Source organism: Mobula birostris, chromosome 18 (genome assembly GCF_030028105.1).
Source record: "Mobula birostris isolate sMobBir1 chromosome 18, sMobBir1.hap1, whole genome shotgun sequence".
Lineage (NCBI taxonomy): Eukaryota > Metazoa > Chordata > Chondrichthyes > Myliobatiformes > Myliobatidae > Mobula > Mobula birostris.
The window spans coordinates 16,045,412-16,067,455 of NC_092387.1; the positions used below are offsets into that span (position 1 = coordinate 16,045,412).

The following is a 22,044-nucleotide window of genomic DNA, read 5'->3' on the forward strand; positions in this document are numbered from 1 at the left end:
GATGTGGGTTTCATTTCAACCTTTAAGAGAAGTTTGGATAAGTACAAGGATGGGAGGGGTATGGAGGGCTTTTACCCACGTGCAAGTCAACGCAACTAAGTAATAATAGTTCAGATCAAAGTTGCTTGAATTTCCAGCATCTGCAGAATTCCTCGTGTTTGCGTTAATAATAGTTCAGCATGGACTAGATGTGCTGAAGGGCCTGTTTTTGTGCTGTAGAGCTATATGACAATGTGTGTATGAATAACAGCAACCCCCCCTTAATGCCGCCCACTCTATCATAACTAAAGCAACAGAATTTTAGAACATTGAGCTGCCAGTCCTGAGACTCCTGCAACTAAGTATCACTAATAGCTACAGCATCAAAGCATCTGCCTTACCAACAATACTCTTTTCATTGAAATAGACACATCTTAGAATATTAGTCCCACTGCGCTCAACAACCCTAATAATCCAGAAATCTGAAACCCTCCTTCCTGTACTATTTCCATGGCTGCAAGTTAAACACTGGTGCCCCACAAGGCTGTGCACTCAGCCCCCTGCTGTACTCACTGTACACCCATGATTGTGTAGCCAAGTTTCCATCAAACTCAACATATAAGTTTGCTGATGACACCGCTATTGTAGGCCGTATCTCAGGTAATGATGAGTTTGAGTACAGAGAGGAAATTAAGAACCTGGTGTCATGGTGCGAAGACAATAACCTATCCCTCAATGTCAGCAAGACCGCACAACCCCATTTACATCGGTCGTGCGCAAGTGGAACAGGTCAAAAGCTTTAAGTTCCTTGGGGTCAATATCACAAATGACCTGACTTGGTCCAACCAAGCAGAGACCATTGCCAAGAAGGCCCACCAGTATCTTTACTTCCTGAGAAAGCTAAAGAAATTTGGCCTGTCCCCTAAAATCCTCGCTAATTTTTATAGATGCACCATAGAAAGCATTCTTCTAGGGTGCATCACAACCTGCTATGGAAGTTGACCTGTCCCAGACCGGAAGAAGCTGCAGAAGATCATGAACACAGCCCAGCACATCACACAAACCAGTCTTCCATCCTGGGACTCACTTTACACCGTACACTGTCGGAGCAGTGCTGCCGGGATAATCAAGGACACGATCCACCCAGCCAAAACACTTTTCATCCCTCTTCCCTTTGGGAGAAGGCTCAGGAGCTTGAAGACTCGTACGGCCAGATTTGGGAACAGCTTCTTTCCAACTGTGATAAGACTGCTGAACAGATCCTGACCCGGATCTGAGCCGTACCCTCCAAATATCTGGACCTGCCTCTCGCTTTTTTTCACTACCTTACTTTCCCTTTTCTATTTTCTATTTATGATTTATAATTTAAATTTTTACCATTTACTATCGATTTGTACTCCAGGAAGCACGAAGTGCAGAATCAAATATCACTGTGATGATTGTACGCTCTAGTATCAATTGTTTGGCAACAATAAAGTAAAGTAAACTGTATTATATTCCTATTTCTTTCCTCACCAGTATGTAGCATGGGTAGCAATCCTGAGATCACTGTTCTGGAGGTCCTCTCACTTAAGTTAGCACCCAACTCCTTGAACTAACTTTCAGGACCTCAGCACCTTTCCTGTCTTTGTCATCGTGGACTACAACTTCTGGCTGCTTACTCTCCCCCTTTAGAATGCTGTGGCTCAATCCAAAACATCTTTGACTGACACTTGTTATCCAGTAATTTCATTCTCATCCATAGAATCTCCTGTTTGTTCCCCTAGCCAGTGAATCTTCCCCACCATTACTGCACTCCTCTTTTCCCACTTTCATTTTGAGTTTAGTTCCAGAAACCTGTCCGTTGTGGCTGTCCCCAGCAGGTCATTTGATCCTTAACAGAACTAAAGTACTATACTTGCTATTGAGGGGAATGACCAAATAACCACAGAAGAATTCTGCACGGACTGTATCACCTTTCCCTCCCTGATGGTTAGCCAGCTACCTACATCCTAGATGTGATTGCCTCCCTATAACTCCTGTCTGTTTACAGTATATTGCTTATCCTTCCGAGTGATCAGGAATTCATCCAGCTTAAGTTCCCTAATATGGTCTGTAAGGAGCTGCAGCCAGATGCACTTCTTACAGGTGTAGTCAGGAACACTGGAATTTTCCCTAACTTATCACATCCTACAAGAGGAGCACTCTACTACCCTGTCATCCCTACTGCTCCAACTGTGCAATAAGAAAGAGAGAATTTACTAGAACATCACATTAGCCTCCACTCCCTTTTTCCACCTATTCATGCCAAAGCCTCAGCTCCCTGCTCCCACAGTGGCTGCTGTCTTCCTCTTCTTCTTCGTCTTGTATTACGGTGGTTGGCATCCAGCTTAATGGTGCATTACTGCCACCTTCTGCTCCAGAGTGTGCAATAGACTTGCATTTTAAATCCCTTCACCCAATCACACACGCATACCCTATCCTGCACTTTAACCTCCCATCTTTGGCCATCCTAGTACCCTATTCCTGCTTATCCATCATATAAAAAACCCCTGTACCCCTTAAGAAAGCTAGAAATACCCTGACCTGTGCTCTCTCACCCACGCCCAGCAACCCTTTTAATGTGAATTCCTGCACCCCCAATTCCCTTGGATTAATTCTCATCATCTTTCTCTGCATCCCATACCTCCTGCAACTCAGAACTACATGTTCTACTGACTCCTCTTCCTGACATTCCTCACACAACCCGGTCTGGTGTTTCCCTATCATTTTCAATGTTTTGTTTAATGCACAGTGCCCCAGCCTTAACCTATTCCACACAGTTTTCTCTCTTCTGTATCCACTACCTACCCTAGTACCTGCAACACTCTTTTGTATTTGATATAAATGCCTCCCTTTCCCCTCCCTGACCCATCTTTCTTGCCACATTTGGTTGATTTTTTCCCAGATTACACACTTAACCTCTGCTTTACTGATACTAATGTGCATTTCTGTATTTTCTTTCTTTAACGCCCTCTTTGCCAACTCATCCACCTTCTCATTCCCCTTCACCCCTGCATGTGCTGGAACCCATAGAAATTTTACCTGACCTCCCTGATTTGCAATTCTTGTGACTGACTGAAGGACTTCATAAAGTATATCTTGCTGACTGTTTGAGTGAAAAGACCTTAAACTTGCTAGAACTGAGGATGAATCAGAGCATATCAACACTTTGACTTGTCGAGCTTTCTCCACCCATCGCAACGCAACCAACACTGCCAGCATCTCCACTGTAAACACCCCTAACTTATTAAATGTTCTTCTGATAATTCCAATTTCCTTTGCTGGTATAGCCACCCTAAACCCTGTCATTCCTGTTTCAGGTTCCTTAGCACCATCCATATAAATCTGAGTATAATCACTATACTTTTCCATCACATGACAGTTAAATGCACTTACCAAATCAGTTTTATATTTCCCTTTCCTTTTTACCTCTAACAAATGCCAGTCTATGTCAGGCCGTCCAATCTTCCATGGAACTACGACTGGATAAACTACTGAAGGACTTATCCTTAGATCAAACACTCCACATTCTTTAGCAATGTCATTCCCTACCCGACTAAAGTTATCGCTCTGAAACCTCCCATTTTCCCAGCACCCCTGCAACACTTCTTTTGCAGGGTGAGAATCATTGTGCCCCTGCAAACTAGCCCAGTAGTTTGCCATCAATTACACCCTTCTTAGTTCCAAAGGCATTACTCCCACTTCTACCTGTAGAGCTGATACTGGCGATGTTTTAAAAGCCCCACTGCGCACTCTCAAAGCCTGAGCCTGAATCACATCCAGTTTCCTTATAAGAGACCTAGATGCTGATCCATATGCTATATTTCCATAGTCCAACACAGATTTTACTAAAGCCACATATATTCTCTTCAACACTGAACAACTTGCTCCCCATTCCCTACCAGTCAAACATCTTATCACATTTATTACTTTTTCACATTTCTCCTCAACTTTCCTGATATGGTCTGCCCATGTTAATCATAAATCAGATATAAATCCCAGAAATTTAAATGATCCAACCCTTTCTAATTCAATCCCATACATCTTTAACTTCTTCCCTACCTCAGTTCTTTTCTTGGTGAAAAATATAGTTTGAGTTTTTTTCTACTGAAAATCTACATCCCCAATCATAACCCCACTCCACCATTTCATCAGTTGTTCTTTGTAGTTTCCTGATTATATGGTCCATGTTCCTGCCTCTTTTCCACAAGGCCCCATCATCCGCAAACAATGACCTACCTATATCCACTGGTACCTTTGTGAAGACATCATTGATTGTAATGATGAAAAGTAACGGGCTAATCACACTACCTTGAGGTGTGCCATTTCCCACTATGTACTGTTTTGATAATTCTGATCCAATCCGAACTTGAATTTTTCTACCAAACAAAAACTCTTATCCAATTAAAAACTCTCCCACCAACCCCCATCTTGTGCAATTTAATTAACAGTCCTTCCTTCCACATCATATCATAGGCTTTTTTCTATGTCAAAAAACACTGCAACTACTGACTCTTTATTTGCCTGGGCCTTTCTTATTTCAGTCTCTAACCTTATCACTGAGTTCATGGAATTCCTTCCCTTCCTAAAACCACTCTGATAACTTGCCAGCATTCCCCTCTTCTCAAGCTCATACGATAACCTTTCTGTTATCATCCTTTCCATTATCTTGCATCTATTTGATGTTAATGCTATTGGTCTGTAGTTAGTGGGTTTTGACGGATCCTTGCCAGGTTTTCTTATCAGAATTACTACTGCTTCTTTCCATGCACTTGGTAATCTTCCCTCCTTCCACACTCTGTTATAAAAATGCAGCAACTTCAAGAGCGCTCCTTCTCCTAGATTTTTTAGCATAATATAGCATATCAGATCTTTCCCTGGGGAGGTTGGTCTCGATATCTTTATTGCTCTCATCATTTCTGCCAATGTAAATGGATCATCAATTATATCATCAGTTTCTTCCTGCTTGTTTAACACACCTGGGTGTTGACTCGTTGTTCTTTCCCTTGTCCTTCTCCTTCTCGCTTCTTCAGACAAATTTTCTGAACTGTGTATCTGTACAAACGACTTGGCAATGAACTCAGCCTTATCCCTACTGGAGACTGCTGTTTCCTCCTCAGATATCATTACTGGATATTCCCAATCCCTTCTATCTCCTCCCATTCTCTTAATCATTCCCCATACCTCTCCCACAGGTGTTGTTCTTCCTATTTTGTTGCAAAAACTCTTCCAACTTGCCCTTTTAGCTTGATGTGTAGTTCTTCTCTCCACTGCATGTGCCTTCTTATATTGAATCAAATGCTGCATATTATGGGTTCTTTTAACTAGCCTGAATTCTCTACTTCTGTTTTTTACAGCCTGACAACGTTTCTCTGTCCACCATGGTACCAATTTTCTATTCATCCTATTTTTACTCCTGGGTATAGATCCTTCTGCTGCCGTAATAATTGCTGAAGTCACCTGACTGTTTAATTCATCTATATTTCCAGAAATGTCAATCCTTGTCAATGCTTCTTCACTCAACTTCTGGAACTTACCCCAGTCTGCTTTTCCAAACACTCACTTTGGGATTCCACCACCTGGTCCTATTTCAACTCTTTCACCCACTGAACATAAAACTGGGTAGTGATCAGTGCCTACTGCTGAAGCAGTCCAAACTCCCCAGTTACTAACTCCAGCCAAGGTATTAGACACTGACGTAATATCTAATACTGAGGCAGTTCCTGTTGTTACATTTATCCTTGTTCCTCTACCATCATTCATATACACCAGATCCCTTTCTTCCATCAAATCTTCAATTACTTTTCCATTTGAATCTGTAATCGGATCCCCCCATATTGTGCTGTGAGCATTGAAATCTGCACACCACACTATTTTATGTCTGTTTTGTCCTTGTATCCTTAATAGGCTGCCCAAATCCAAACTTTTACATGGATTGTAGTAGTTAATCATAACCACTTCCTCCCCTCCCTCCCACACTTCCACCACTATGTATTCCTGATCATCTCCTTTTGCCGATACCCTATATGGTATACCTTGCTTGATTAACATAGCACAACCCCCTCCTCCCCCTAGATTTCTATCTTTCCTTATCATTGTATACCCATATACCACAAAGTCTAAAGTTGGTTTCAACCAAGTATCCTGAATACACACTACATCTGGTTTTACAACCATTTCTTTAATAAAGTGCTTGAATTGCTGGCTATTGGCCAGTAAGCTCTTTGCATTCCATTGCAAAAGAATCACCATAATTAGTATTAAATCAACCTATGACACTTCCTGGCTTGACTGATTAGTGAGGTTCTCCCTCACTTCTTCCCATGTCAGTCCTACTAACCCTAAATGGTTCACTGCTGCTTTGACCACCAGCTGAATTTTGTCACTTCTTGACTTTACCTCAGCCATACTAGTAATCACTCCTGCAATGAATGTTACTAGAGCCTTTTTGTCTACATAAGTCCTGTCATTTGTTCTTTGTTGCATATCTCGCATCCATATTGCTCCTTGTTCATTAGGAGCATTATTCTGTTCTCTTGTCATTCTTACAGCTTCTGTATAAGTGATCTTTCTTTTCATTCTTAATTCTTGAATTTTATTCTCCCGTCTCAAAACCTCACACCCACTATATGCCACAGTATGAGTTCCTCCACAACTGCAGCATTTTGGTTGCACTCTGTTCCGCACTTTCCATATTCATGATCACCCCCACATCTAGCACATCTCCTCTGCCTTTTACAGTTTTTAGCTATGTGTCCAAACCTTTGACAATTATAGCACCTCAATGGCTTTGGCACATACACCCTTACTGGGTAACTCATGAAACCCAGGAACACCTTCCTTGGCACTCTTTCTTCTTCAATTCAATCTATACTGTTTCATTTTCCTTTTTCACTCCCTCCTTTGTTGGTTTCAGTCTTTGAACATTCATTACTTTTCCTCCTTTGATATTCCTCTTTAACTCTTCCATAATTATACTCATTGGTACCTCCGTGATCACTCTTTTACATCCACTGCCATTTCGTGCTCCCACCCTCCCTGTGTATTCCACCTTGCATTTTCCTATCTCTTTTAGCTTGAGTGCTTTCTCAAGTTGTTCCTCATTTGCACATCTTACCAATAGGTTGCCATCATTAAGGGCTTTTGCAAATACTATTTCTCCTATCTTATTTGCCAGAGTTGTTGTTAGCACAAATGGGTTAATTTTCTTCATGTTTCCTTGAGCCTTCTTTTAAACCTAATTATGACAACACCTTCTCTCTGAACTTGTTCATCTTCCTCACTTTCAAAACTCTCTCCACTGTCATTTCTTATTCTTTTATTCCCTTTGTCTCAGTTTTCATTCATCTGTCCCCTCACTATCTCCTCATTCCCTTTATTTCTCCCTTCACAGTAATCCATTTCTCCCCAGCTGCCTACCTCTGCTCCTGAATCCCTATCCCGCTCCTTCTCCACTCTGTTTCCCTGAACCCGACACTTGTTTTTCCTGGCAATCAATTTTTTCGCTCGTTCACTCGAACCCCCTCCCGGTGACCGACCGGAGAACAAACTTCGAACGGAAGCGGTAAGCAAGGCAGCCAGAAAATGCCCACCACTGGACCGAGGCAGGTGTTACTCAGCAAAACCACGGCCCTTTTCTCACGCGCTGATTCATCCCTTCCCCAGTGGCTGCTGTCATTGATCCTAACTTCAATTTATTGGTTGCAACCAATTAGTTAATCAATTAATTTTATAAAATAACGAGCTGAGAAGTTGATTGGTGAGAGATAAAGGGCTGGCAAAGAGGGAATCTGATAAGAGAGGACAGAGACCATGAAAGAAAGGGAACGGGGAGGACCACCGGACAGAGGTGATGGGAAGGGAAGGAGTTAAGATGAGAGAGGGAAACAGGAATGGGGAATGGTGAAGAGGGGGGACGATTACTGGAAGTTTGAGAAATTGCTGATCATACCATCAGGTTGGAAGCTACCCAGACAGAATACAGTATAAAGTCTTGCTCCTCCCCCATGAGTGTGGCCTCATCACAGCAGTAGAGGAGGCTATGGACTTCTGTTCACAGAATATTTATAATATCTATGCTGTCAACTTCATCTATCATCACCATGCTTCTTGACAAACAGGAAAATTATAATCATGGGTGGTATCTTTTTATTTTGCCAGTTCCTTTCCAATACATTTCAAGAAGCTTACAGACCAGTTTGCTCATAACCATGCAATAGGAAGTACTGGTTGGTTCCTTGAGTAGCGGACCAGCTTGTACCTATTCAACTTAAAAATTATTTACATAATATTAACATTTACAAAATAGTGTATTGCTGTATACAATCATAGGGAACTCAGTTGGAGAGCATGTACAATTTTCTTTTAAATGCTTTGTATTTGAAAATAGCAGCTGAGAACCGGATATACTTCTCACTGAGAGTGCTTTGTATATACTGTCACGTGACCAGCAACAATGAATATAGAATTGAGTCAGGTTTTAAAAACAAACATAAACATTTATTAAACTCTGCTCAACAATAGCGAAAAGTATTCAAAAGACTAACTTAACCGGAAGTTAACTGCTATACGCAAGTCTGGAACAGTTCTTAAAGTGGTAAATTCAAACACAGTCTTAAAATGGTAAATTCGAAAGTCCATGTGATTTACACAGTCAATAAGGAGAGACTTCTCTGGAAATGGATTTCTTCGAAGACATGACATTACTGCTGATTCTGTGCAAAGAATTCACAACAAAGGAAATAAAACGGCTTAAAGGAACTGATCTTTTCCTGGCGAATGAACACTGCACAAACCTTCCTGATCTTACAGGAGTTATCTCAGTTGCAGGTCACTATTTCTGAACGAAGATTCAATAAGGTCAATCCTGTATTAAACCGCCGAATGACACCAACTGTACTCAATCCTTCAGGTTCCTGTATTTTAGTAAGGTCTTCACTCTCCAATACTAGACTTACAATAGAAAGTAAAACTCCACTTTAAAACGAAGCTGCGTCATGAGACGAATACGCAGTATAACAGAGTAATTGATGAATTAAAAAACAAAGAATCAACTGCGTAACAACAGTTATGTACCTGTTACATACCTGTTGAGAACATGTCATCACGTGACCTCACACTGGCAGGAAAATTACATCACCCCACCATCACAAGACCATTACATCATGCTCACGATACTCAATTACATCATGGTCATAAGACAGTCACAAGATACCCACGAGGTATGTAACAATACTCTCTTCAAGAAGGGAGGAAGAGAGAAAACAGGGAATTATAGACTGGTTAGCCTGACGTTGGTGGTGGGAAAGATGCTGGAGTCAATTATAAAAGATGAAATTATGACACAACTGGATAGCAGTAGCAGGATCGGTCCGGGTCAGCATGGATTTACGAAGGGGAAATTGTGCTTGACTAATCTTCTGGAATGTTTTGAGGATGTAACTATGAAAATGGACAAGGGAGAGCCAGTGGATGCAGTGTACCTGGACTTTCAGAAAGCCTTTGATAAAGTCCCACATAGGAGATTAGTGGGCAAAATTAGGGCACATGGTATTGGGGGCAGAGTACTGACATGGATTGAAAATTAGCTGGCTGACAGAAAACAAAGAGTAGCGATGAACGGGCCCCTTTCGGAATGGCAGGCGGTGACCAGTGGGGTACCGCAGGGTTCAGTGCTGGAACCGCAGCTGTTTACAGTATATATTAATGATTTAGATGAGGGAATTAAAAGTAACGTTAGCAAATTTGCCAATGACACAAAGCTGGGTGGCAGTGTGAAATGTGAGGAGGATGTTATGAGAATGCAGGGTGACTTGGACAGGCTGGGTGAGTGGGCAGATGCATGGCAGATGCAGTTTAATGTGGATAAATGTGAGGTTATCCACTTTGGTGGTAAGAACAGGAAGGCAGATTATTATCTAAATGGAGTCAAGTTAGGAAAAAGGGAAGTACAACGAGATCTAGGTGTTCTTGTACATCAGTCACTGAAAGCAAGCATGCAAGTACAGCAGGCTGTGTAGAAAACTAACGGCGTGCTGGCCTTCAAAACAAGGGGAATTGAGTATAAGAGCAAAGAGGTCCTTCTGCAGCTATACAAGGCCCTGGTGAGACCACATCTGGAGTACTGTGTGCAGTTTTGGTCTCCAAATTTGAGGAAGGACATTCTTGCTATTGAGGGAGTGCAGCGTAGGTTCACAAGGTTAATTCCCGGGATGGCGGGACTGTCGTATGTCGAAAGATTGGAGCAACTGGGTTTGTATACTCTGGAATTTAGAGGGCTGAGAGGGGATCTTACTGAAACATATAAGATTATTAAGGGATTGGACACGCTGGAGGCAGGAAGCATGTTCCCGCTGATGGGTGAGTCCAGAACCAGAGGCCGCAGTTTAAGAATAAGTGGTAGGCCATTTAGAACGGAGTTGAGGAAAAATTTTTTCACCCAGAGAGTGGTGGATATATGGAATGCTCTGCCCCAGAAGGCTGTGGAGGCCAAGTTTCTGGATGCTTTCAAGAAAGAGATGGATAGCGGAATCAAAGGTTATGGGGATAAGGCAGGAACTGGATACTGATTGTGGATGATCAGCCATTATCACAGTGAATGGCGGTGCTGGCTGGAAGGGCCGAATGGCCTACTCCTGCACCTATTGTCTATTGTCTATAATACAGTTTGCAGTTTTCGGCTACTGAACTTTTGTCTCTCTTTCAATGTTTTTATTAGTTTCTGCATAGAAGAATACAGAGTACAAGAAGATATATATAATAAGTCAAAATAAAAAAATTAAATAGTACTAATTGCATTGCATTAAAAATAAAATCACAATCACAAAACCCTGTATTCATAAAAATTAAATTAAATCAAAATATTGAAATATAATAATTTTGTTATACAGGGAAAAAAAATCTAAACCCACTACCAAAGTCAGAGCTGTTAAGAAAGGCAAGAAAAAAGGGGAAGCAACCCTAATCATATAATAAAATATATTATTAGCCACCATCTGTACTTTTACAACAAATCAAAGGTTTTGAAAGTAACTCAAAAATGGTCCCCACAATGTATAAAAGTCTTGGCTAGATTCAAAAATTGAACAACAGATCCTCTCTAAATTTAAGCATGACATAACATCACATAGCCATTGAGCATGAGTAGGCGGAACAGCATCCTTCCATTTAAGCAAGAGTGCTCTCCTAGCTATAAGAGAGATAAAAGCCAAAATATGCAAATCAGGTGTCTCCAAAGTAAAGTCTTTTCCTCCAACAATACCAAGTAATGTGGTCAAAGGGTTAGGCTTAAAATTACCTTAAAAAGTACCGAGAAAATTTGGTATACTTCCTTCCAGTATCTTTCAAGGCTGGGACATGTCCAAAACATGTGAATTAATGAAGCTTCTCCATTATTACATCTATCACAGAAAGGAGACATATCCGAATCAAAACAAGATAGCTTTAGACATGTGAGCCCTATGAACCACTTTAAATTGTATGAGGGAATGATGGGCATGTAACGATGAAGTGTTAACCAATTTAAAAATTTCATTCCAAGTTTCCTTAGAGATTGAAGTCTGTAAATCTTGTTCCCAAAGATTTTTAATTTTGTCCATAGGAACATTTCTCATTCCTAGCAACATACCATAATTATTGGATATTGAACCATTATAAAAAGGTTTCAAATTAAAAATTACATCTAATAAGTCCTTATCGGAACTTATAGGAAATGTATGTAGTTGAGAATGCAGAAATTCCCTAATTTGTAAATCATGAAAAAAGTGAGTTTTGGGTAAACGATATTTAACTGACTGTTGCTCAAACGAAAGAAGGCTTCCTCCAACAAACAAATCCTGGAAGCATTTAATACCCAATCTATCCCATTCTTTAAAAACTGAATCGGTCATCGAAGGTTTAAAAAATAGGACAAATGGGACTAGACAAAGAAAATCTCAATAGACCAAAGGATTTCCTAAATTGTACCCAGATCCTCAAAGTATGTTTAACTACCAAGTTTTCAGTTTGTTTACTAAAGGATAAAGGGAGTGAGGATCTGAGAAGAGAAATAATAGAAAATTTATTAACAGAGTTAGCTTCTAAGGAAACCCATATCGGACAGTCCTCACGGTTAGTATAATATGTCCAAAACGTAAGATTTCATATATTGACTGCCCAATAATAAAACCTAAAATTTGGTAAAGCTGAACCTCCATTCTTCTTAAATGTTTGTTTTTCCATATATAAGAAGATATAATAGAATCGAGAGAATCAAAAAAAGATTTAGGAATAAAAACGGGTAATGCCTGAAAAACGTATATAAATTTAGGTAAAATATTCATTTTAATAGAGTTTATTCGGCCAATCAAGGATAACGAAAAAGGTGACCAGTTTGATAGTGTCCTTTTTACAACATTCAATAAGGTAAGAACATTTTCATTAAATAGGTATTTATAATTCTTGGTAATTGTTACACCCAAATAGGTAAACTGATTTCTTACAATTTTAAAAGGAAGGTTAGTATTAATTGATAACAAGTTATTCAAAGGAAAAAGTTCACTTTTATGTAAAATCAGTTTGTATCCTGAAAACTGGCTAAAACAAGAAAGTAGAGAAAGCACAGGAGATAATGAAGTCTCAATATTAGAAATAAATGAACTTTTGTAAACAAAGCAGATCATGACTCTGATCAACCCTCTTTGTTGATTTGATGTCTGTGCTACTATTTTCTGATTTCACGCTCAATGTAGGTTTGCGCATCTGAATGTGAGTGAAGGACATTAAGGGATCATAATTTAGAACCAATTAAAGGGCATGATGTAGAAATTAACTGTTTACTATAACAGACTATACAAATATTTATACTCCACTCAACCAGTTTACTGATTAGTTTTTGAATTGTTATTTCTGAATATTGGTGCAATTTATCTAAAATTGCCACATTCAGTTAAATACTGCCAATCTCACCTCGCTGCTGAAATTGAGCTCTTCTCCATGTTAGAGCCAAAGACTAAGGACCTTGGACATTGCTGATATCTGTGCTCAAGTTAAAGTTTATTGTCGTGGGCATGCATACCCAGAGTAGAAGTGCCATGAAACTTAGCTGTTTTTGCATCAGCAGCATAATTCAATAACATAAACACATAAATTTAAATTAACATAATTGCACTGCAAATTAAACAAAAATAACAGCATCAGTTCAAGTTGAGGTAAGTATATTCTGAGGTAAAATTAGTTTTTTTCCAAGAACCTGATAGCAGTGGGGGAAAAAGCAGTCGTTGAGGTATAGATCTTCAGGTTTCTCTACTTCCTGCCTGATGGCAACATAGCCCACGAATTAAGGATCCCCGATGATGGATGCCACCTTCCTGGGCTATTGCCTTTTGAAGGTGTCCTCGATAATGAAGAGATTCCCTGTGATGGAATCTGCTCAGTCCTTTCTTCTAATTCTTTTAAATATACTTCTCCTACTAATTTGTGCATGATTGGAGCCTGTAATTTACATTTTGATAGTGTGTTTTTGGGCTGAATGAGAAATCTGGTACTTTTGCTGTCTCTGAGGGAATTCAGCATGGTTGAAAGTGAAGTTGAGAATGGCCTAATGGCCTAATTCTCAACCAGCACACCAATTAAAGTGTCAGGCAGGATTGAAATCAACAAGAATGAGAGGAGAAGGTGAGCAGGTATTCAGTGCCATCTACCTGTGTTTGATCAGTCTCTATCTCCCTCTTGCTTGCTGCTGTCGGAGAAAGGTGCAGGAGTATTTGGTTTTGATCAGTACGGTTTGCAGATTGGGCTAATTTACTGAGGACTCCGCAGTTCATAAGACCATAAGATATAGGAGCACTATTAGGCTATATGGCCCGTCGAGTCTGCTCCACCATTTCATCATGGCTGATCCATTTTTCCTCTCAGCTCCATTCTCCTGCCTTCCCCCCATATCCCTTCATGCCCTGACCAATAAAGAATCTACCATCCTCTTCCTTAAATACACCCAATGACTTCGCCTCCCCAGCTGACAATGAATTCCACAGATTCACCACTCTCTAGCTAAAGAAATTCCTCCTCATCTCCATTGTAAAAGGACTCCCCTCTATTTTGAAGCTGTGCATACTCTGCTTTTAGACACTCCCACCATAGGAAACATCCTTTCCACATCCACTCTATCAAGGCCTTTTACCATTCGATACATTTCAATTAGGGCACCCCTCATTCTTCTATATTCCAGTGAATACAGTCCCAGAGCCATCAAATCCCCTTCATATGACAAGCCATTTAATCCTGGATCATTTTTGTGAACCTCCTTTAAACTCTCTCGGTTTCAGCATATCCTTTCTAAGATAAGGTGCCCAAAACTGCTCACAATACTCCAAGTGAGGCCTCACTAGTGCTTTATAAAGTCTCAACATTACATCCTTGTTTTTATATTCTAGTCCTCTTGAAATGAATGCTAACGTCACCACAGACTCAACCTGCAAGTTAACCTTTAGGAAATCACAAGGACTCCCAAATCCATTTACACCTTAGATTTTTGTATTTTCCCTCCATTTAGAAGATAGTCACCCCTTCTCCCAAAGTGCATGACCATACACTTCCCAACACTGTATTCCATCTTCCATGTCTTTGCCCATTCTCCTAATCTGTCTAAGTCCTTCTGTAGCCTCCCTATTTCCTCAAAAACTACCTGCCCCTCCACCTATCCTCATATCAACTTCAAACTGTGCAACAAAGTCATCAATTTCATCATGTAAGTCATTGACATATAACATAAACCATAGGGATATATAACTTGGGGATACGAATTGACAATAAACTGGACTGGTCAAAGAACACTGAGGCTGTCTACAAGAAGGGTCAGAGCCGTCTCTATTTCCTGAGGAGACTGAGGTCGTTTAACATCTGTTGGATGATGCTGAGGATGTTCTACGAGTCTGTGGTGGCCAATGCTATCATGTTTGCTGTTGTGTGCTGGGGCAGCAGGCTGAGAGTAGCAGATACCAACAGAATCAACGAACTCATTCGTAAGGCCAGTGATGTTGTGGGGATGGAACTAGACTCTCTGACGGTGGTGTCTGAAAAGAGGATGCTGTCTAAGTTGCATGCCATCTTGGACAATGTCTCCCGTCCACTACGTAATGGACTGGTTGGGCACAGGAGTACATTCAACCAGAGACTCATTCCACAGAGATGCAACACTGAGCTTCACAGGAAGTCATTCCTGCCTGTGGCCATCAAACTTTACAACTCCTCCCTTGGAGGGTCAGACATCCTGAGCCAATAGGCTGGTCCTGGACTTATTTCCTGGCATAATTTACATATTATTATTATTTATGGCTTTATTACTATTTAATTATTTCTGGTGCAACTGTAACGAAAACCAATTTCCCTCGGGATCAATAAAGTATAACTAAAAGACATTGGTTTCAATACAGATCCCTGTGAAACACTACTAGTCACCAGCAACCAGTCAGAAAAGGCTCCCTTTTATTCCCACTCTGCCTCCTGCCAATCAGCCATTGCTTTTTCTATGCTAGGATATTTTCTGTAATACCATGGGCTTGTAGCTTGTTAAGCAGTCTCATGTATGGCACCTTGTCAGAGACCTTCTGAAAATCCAAGGACACAGCATCAACTGCTTCTCCTTTCTATATTCTGCCTGTTATTTCTTCAAAGAAATCTAACAGATTTGTCGGGCAAGATTTTCCCTTGAGAAAACCATGCTGACTATGGCCTATTTTATTATCTGCCTCCAAGTACCCCAAAACCACATCCTTAACAATTGACTCCAACCACTGAGGTCAGATTAACTGGCCTATGATTTCCTTTCTTTTGCCTCTCTCCTTTCTTGAAGAGTGGAGTGACATTTGCAGTCTTCTGGAACCATTCCAGAATCTGGTTAATTTTGAAAGATCATTACTAATGCCTCTGCAATCTCTTGAGCCACCTCTTTCAGAACCTTGGGATGTACACTGTCTGGTGCAGGTGGCTTACCTACTTTCAGACCTTTCAGTTTCCCAAGAACCTTCTCTCCAGTAATGGTAACTTCACGCACTTTCTGACTCCTGACACCTGGAACTTCCACCATACTGCTAGTGTCTTCCACAGTGAAGACTGATGCAACATACTTATTCCGTTCATCAGCCATTTCCTTGATTCCCCATTACTACCTTTCCAGCATCATTTTCCAGTAGTCCAATATCCACTCTTATTTTACACTTCATGTGTCTGAGAAACTATTGGTATCCTTTTTAATATTATCAGCTAGCTTACTTTCGTATTCCATCTTTAATTTCTTAATAACTTTTCTAATTGCTTTCTGTTGGTATTTAAAAATTTCCCAATCCTCTAACTTCCCACTAATTTTTGCTCTATTATATGTTATATAATAATGTTCATGCTCAATTATATGATATATAAAAATGTTCATGTTATATATGTTTCTGGTTTCTGGCTACGCCTTTTTTTATTGCTATTTTGTGCGACTGACTGGGTCAGACTGGCTCTGCAGCCTGCAGTCAAGAACAACACTGTGCTAAGTTGAACTAAACTGAACACTTCTAGATTGCTTAAGTTACTCTGTGGTTTGATGTTTAATTTTCTGTGTTTAGTATTATTTGCTCATTTTTGCTATTCGTGCGATTTGTTCTTTTTTTCTGCGCATTGCGTGTTTGATGTATTCTTTGAATGGGTTACATGATGTTTCTTTGTTTTGTGGCTGCTTGTGAGAAGAGGAATCTTAAGGTTGTATATTGCATGCATACTTAGATAATAAATGCACTTTGAATCTTTGAATCTGTAGTCTCTTGCATTCATGTGCACTAGAGTTTTCATAGCATACTTTGAAGCAACCATTCAGAATGTTTTCCAGTGTACATTTGTAGAAGTTTGTCAGAGTCTTTGGTGTCATGCCAAATCTCCATAAACTTGTGAGAAAGTAGAGACAGTGATGCACCTTCTTTTCATTTGCATCTATGTGCTGAGCCCAGGTTAGATCGCCAGGAAATTGAAGCTCACCGTCTTTTCCATGATAGACTCTTCATTAAGGAATGGTGCTAGGTTGTCTGACTTCCTCTCACTAAAGTTCGCAATCAGTTCCTTGGTTTGGCTTACATTCAGCGCAAGATTATTGTTATGACACCACTTAACCAGCTGACCTGTACATCTCTTTGCCATCATTCATGATTCTGCTAACACAGAACTGTTATTGGTGCATTTGTAAATGGCATTAGAGCTATGCTTAGCCACACAGTCATAGCTACAGAGGGAGTAGAGCAGGGGGTTAATTATGTAGCCCTAAGGGGTACCTCTGTTGATGGTCATTGACAAGGAGAAGAGGTTTCCGATCTGTACAGGTTGTTGTCTCCCAGTGAGGAAACTGAGGATCCAAGTGAAAGAGGGAGGTATAGTGGCCCAGGTCTTGGAGCTTATAATAGTTTTGAGGTTATGATGGTGTTGAGCACTGAGCTGTAGTCAGTTACAGCCTGATATATGTGTTCTCGTTGTCCAGCTAATCCAGAGCAGAGCAGAGTGTCCATGAGATATCATGGACGCTCTGCTACTGTGGTGATAGGTAATTTGAACAGGGCCTAGGTTCTTATTGAGGCAGGAGTTGATTTGAGTCATAACCAAGCTCTTAAAGCACTTCATTACAATGAATGTAATTGCTACCACATGATAGTTGTTGAAGCAGATCAATTTGCTGTTCTTGGGCATCAGTACAATTGATGCCATCATGAGTGAGTTGGGAACTTCAGACAGCAGAAGCAAGTAATTGAAGATATTCCTGAATACTCCAGCCAATTGGTCAAGGTTGGCTTTTAGCACTTGACCAGGTATACTGTCAAAGTCTGACAGCTTGAGAGGATTCAACCTCTTGAAGGGTGTTTTGATGTCAATGTCTAAGACTGAGACAGGATTATCAGGTGCTTTTGGCACTCATGGGTGTGTCATTATTCTCCCTCTTAAAGCATGCATAAAAAGCTTATCAGAGAGTGATATGTCATTGCCATTTATGCTATTTGATTTTGCTTTGTAGGAGGTGATACCTTGCAAGTCCTGCTAAAGCTCAGAATTAGATTCAGAATCAGGTTTAATAACATTGGCATGTGTCCTGAAATTTGTTGCTTTATGGCAGCAGTACATTGCTATATATAATAATAAAAATTCTAAATTACAATAATAACTATATACTGTATAAAAAACAAAAACTAAATTAAATAAGCAGTGCAAGAAAAGAGAGAAAAATGCTGAGGTAGTGTTCGCGACTTCATTGTCCATTCAGGAATCTGATGGCGGAGAGGAAGAAACTGTTCCTGAAACATTGAGTGTGCACCTTCAGGTTCCTGTACCTCCTCCTTGATGGCGTCAATGAGAAGAGGGTATGACCTAGGTGATGGGTCCTTAATGATGGATGCTGCATTTTTGAGGCATCATCTTTTGAAAGTGTCCTGGATTCTGGGGAGGCTAGTGCCCATGATGGAGCTGGCTGAGATTACAACTTTCTGCTACATTTTCCAAAGCTGTGCAGTGTCCCCTCCATACCAGACAGTGATGCAACCAGTTAGTATGCTCCTTATGGTATGTCTATAGAAGTTTACAAGAATCTATGGTGACATACCAAATCTCCCCAAACTCCTAATGAAATATGGCCTTTGTCATGCTTTTTTTTTGTAATTGCATCAAATAGATCCTCAGAGATGTTGACATGCGGGAACTTGAAACTGCTCGCCCTTTTCACTTCTGATCCCTTGATGAGGACTGATGGGTGTTCCCTCGCTTTCCCTTCCTGAAATCCACAATCAGTTCCTTGGTCTTACTGGCATTGAGTGTAAGCTGTTGCTGCAACACCACTCAACCAGCTGATCTCTCACACTCTTGTATGCATCCTAATTACTATCTTTAATTATGCCAACAATAGTTGAGTCATTGGCATTTATAGATAGCATTTGAGCTGTGCCTAGCCACACAGTCGGGGGTAGAGAGGGTAGAGCACACATCCTTGAGGTGCATCAGTGTTGATCGTCGGCGAGGAGGAGATTTTAGTTCCAATCCACACAGACTGTGATCTCCCAGTGAGGAAGTCAAGGATCCAGTTGTAGAGGGAGGTACAGAGCCCCAGGTTTTGGAGTTTGTTGATTAGATTGAGGGAATTTTTGAATACTGAGCTGTAGTCAATAAACAGCAGCCTGAAGTTGGCATTACTATTGTCCAGATGAACTACAGCTGAGAAGATTAGTCTAGCTGAGTCGTAATCAGCTTGAATTTGTCATATATATTAGTGGAAGGCACTTAACTGGGCATTTTCATAAATAGTTATATGTTACAACTGTATTGGAATAATTTGGCAAGAAGAGCATAAGACCATAAGACATTGGAGCAGAATTAGGCAATTTGACTCTTTGAATCTAATCTGCCATTCAATCATGGCTCAAACAACGGGTCTAACTGAAGGGTCTCAGCCTGAAACGCCGACTGTACTTCTTCCTAGAGATGCTGCCTGGCCTGCTGCGTTTACCAGCAACTTTGATGTGTGTTGATTCAATCATGGCTGATCCTTTTTTTTCCCTCCTCCTCAACTCTAGTTCCCGGCCTTTTCCCCTTAACTTTTGATGCCATATCCAATCAAGTGCCTATATATCGCCGCTTTAAATATACCCAACGACCTGGCCCTCACAGCTGCACGTGGCAACAAATTCCACAATTTTACCACCCTTTGGCTAAAGAAATTTCTCTGCATCTCTGTTTTGAATGGACACCCCTCTATCCTGAGGCTGTGCCCCCTTGTCCTAGACTCCCCCACCATGGAAAACACCCTTTTCACATCTACTCTGTCTTGGCCTTTCAACATTCAAAATGTTTCAATGAGATCCCCCTCATCCTTCTGAATTCCAGTGAGTACAGACCCAGAGCCATCAAATGTTCCTTGTATGATAACCCTTTCATTCTTGGAATCATGCTTGTGAACCTTCTCCTCTAATGCCAGCACATCTCTTCTAAGATGAGGAGCCCAAAATTGTACACAATAGTCAAGGTGAGGCCTCACCAGTGCCTTACGTAGCCCCAGCATCACATCTTAACTCTTGTATTCTAGACCTCTTGCCTTCCTCTCCACCGACTCAACCTGCAAGTTAACCTGCAGGGTGTTCTGCACAAGGACTCCCAAGTCCTTTTGAATCTCAGATTTTTGGATTTTCTCCCCATTTAGAAAATAGCCTGCACATTTATTTCTGCTACCAAAGTGCATGACCATGCATTTTCCAACATTATATTTCATTTGCCACTTCCTTGCCCATTCTCCTAATCTGTCTAAGTCCTTCTGATTCCTCAGCACTACCTCCCCCTCCACCAATCTTTCTATCATCTGCAGACTTGGAAACAAAGCCATCTAGTTGATCATCTAAATCATTCATATACAGCATAAAAAGAAGTGCTCCCAACAGCAACCCCTGCAGAACACTACTAGTAACTGGCAGCCAACCAGACAAGGATCCTTTTATTCCCACTCGCTGCTTCCTACCAATCAGCCAATGCTCCAACCATCTTAGTAACTTTCCTGTAATACCATGAGCTCTTAACTTGGTAAGCAGCCTCATGTGTGGCACCTTGTCAAAGGTCTTCTGAAAGTCCAAATATACAACATCCAATGCATCCTCTTAATCTATCCTATTTGTAATCTCCTCAAAGAATTCTAACAGGCCCATCAAGCAGATTTTCCCTTAAGGAAATCATACTGATTTTGTCTTGTCCTGTATCACCAAGTACTCCATCACCTCATCCTTAACAATTGACTTTAACATCTTCCCAACCACTGAGGTCAAGCTAACTGGTGTATAATTTCCTTTCTGCTGTCTTCCTCCTTTCTTAAGGAGTGGAGTGATGTTTGCAATTTTCCAGTCCTCTGGCACCATGCCAGAGTCCAGTGATTTTTGAAAGATCATTGCTAATGCTACCACAATCTCTAGCGCTACCTCTTTCAGAACCCTGGGGTGCAGTTCATTTGGTCCAGGTGACTTATGTACTTTTAGGTCTTTCAGCTTTTTGAGCATCTTCTCCCTTGTAATAATAACTGCACTCACTTCTCTTCCTTCACACACTACAACATCTGGCCACAATGCTAGTGTCTTCTACAGTGAAGACTGACACAAAATACTCATTTAATTCATCTGCCATCTCCTTCTCCCCCATTATTATTTCTGCTGCCTCATTTTTTAGTGATCCTATATCCACTCTCATCTCTCTTTTATTTTTTACATACTTGAAAAGCTTTTACTATCAACTTTGATATTATTTGCTAGCTTGCTTTCATATTTAATCTTTTCCCTTCTAATGATTCTTTTAGTTACTCTCTGCAGGTTTTTAAAAACTTCCCAATCCTCTATCTTCCCACTAATTTTTGCTTTGTTGTATGCCCTCTCTTTTGTTTTTATGTTAGCTTTGACTTCCCTTGTCAGCTACCTTCGTACTATTTTGCCATTTGAGTATTTCTTCATTTTTTGGAATACACATGTCCTGCACCTTCCTCATTTTTCCCAGAAACACATGCCATTGCTGCTCTGCTGACATCCCTGCCAGCAGTTCCTTCCAATTTGCTTTGGCCAACTCCTCTCTCATGCCACTGTAATTTCCCTTACTCCACTGAAATACTGCTACGTCAGACTTTACTTTCTCCCTATCAGATTTCAAGTTTAACTCAATCATACTGTGATCACTGGTTCCTAAGAGTTCTTTCGCCTTAAGCTTCCTAATCACTTCAGGTTCATTATATAACACCTAATCCAGTATAGCTGATCCCCTAGTAGGCTCAACGACAAACTGCTCTGAAAAGCCGACTCTTAGGCATTTAACAAGCTCATTCTCTTGAGATCCATTACCAACCTGATTTTCACAATCAACCTGCATGTTAAAATCTCCCATGACTATCATAACGTTGCCTTTTTGACACGCCTTTTCTATTTCCTATTGTAATCTGTGGTCCACCTCCCAGGCACTTTTGGGAGGACTGTATATAACTGCCATCAAGGTCTTTTTACCCTTGCAGTTTCTTAACTCAACCCACAAGGATTCAAC

General features: G+C 40.6%; 1 protein-coding gene across 1 annotated transcript in view; it reads left to right on the top strand.

Annotated features, from left to right (window-relative positions):
- The window catches only part of LOC140211971 (fibrillin-1-like), a 460,859-nt gene that overhangs the window by 171,540 nt on the left and 267,275 nt on the right, over positions 1–22,044 (top strand). The window lies entirely within an intron of this gene.